Below are 1,069 nucleotides of genomic sequence, written 5' to 3' on the forward strand. Positions count from 1 at the left end.
CGCACGTCACGGCGCCCGCACCGCCCCTTAAAGGGGAGCCCCGGCGCCGCCGCCGCGATCCCGATGGCCCAAAGCTACGCGGAGACATCCGAGAGCCAGAGCTCCGCCACACTGCCCGCAGCTCGGGCTCCCCAGCATAGGAAGGACAAGGAAATGTGGGAGCGAGTCCAGGAGTGTTGATAAGATGTGCCTGATGTTGATAAGGGTGTGGAGCACCACCCCTAAGGAGACAGGCTGGGAGAGCTGGGGCTGTTCAGCCCAGAGAAGAGAAGCTTGTGTGGACACCTCCCAGCACTTTCCAGGGTCTGAAGGAGCTACAGGGAACCGGAGAGGGGCTCTTTGTCAGGAACTGGAGTGACAGGACACGGAGGAATGGGTACAGATTGAAAGAAGGGAAATTTAGGTTGGCTATTAGGAAGAAAGTTTTTGCTGTGAGGGTGGCGATGCACTAGAACAGGTTGCTAATGGAAGCTGTGGATGCCCCAATCCTGGCAGTGTTCAAGGCCAGGCTGGATGTGCCTTCAATAAGTGGGACATGTGTCCCTGGTCATGGCAGGGAGAGGCTGGGAATACATCATCCTTAATGTCCATTCCAACCCTGTAACATTCTGTGATTAATCCCTGCCCTCTCTTCATCATCTTCTGCACTGTGAAAAACTGACACATTTTTACAACAGGACTCCTGTCATCAGCAATATAGGCTTAAAATTATTTACTTCTTCCCAAGATTGAAAGAGATGGATAGAAACTAACTGCAAAAGATGCTAGAACACCAAGGAGATAGTTCAAACAAAAGCAGATTTTCTTCCAGAGCCACTATGGATTTTCTAAGAGTACAAAGACAGAGAAATGGCCATAAACTAAAAGAGGATGTTCCACCTCATTGTGAGAAAGAACTTCTTTATGTTATGAACGGCAGAGTACTGGAAGAGGCTGCCCAGGGAGGGAGCGGGGTGTCCCCTCTGGAGACATTCAAGTCACACCTGGACACATTCCTGTGTCACCTGCTCCAGGTAACCCTGCCTTGGCAGGAGAGTTGGACTGGATCTCCAGAGGTCCCTTCCAACCC

General features: G+C 51.5%; 1 protein-coding gene across 1 annotated transcript in view; it reads right to left on the bottom strand.

Moving 5' to 3' along the window:
* The window catches only part of SHISA5 (shisa family member 5), a 21,198-nt gene that overhangs the window by 17,968 nt on the left and 2,161 nt on the right, over window positions 1-1,069 (bottom strand). The window lies entirely within an intron of this gene.

Source organism: Geospiza fortis, unplaced genomic scaffold (assembly GCF_000277835.1).
Source record: "Geospiza fortis unplaced genomic scaffold, GeoFor_1.0 scaffold78, whole genome shotgun sequence".
NCBI lineage: Eukaryota > Metazoa > Chordata > Aves > Passeriformes > Thraupidae > Geospiza > Geospiza fortis.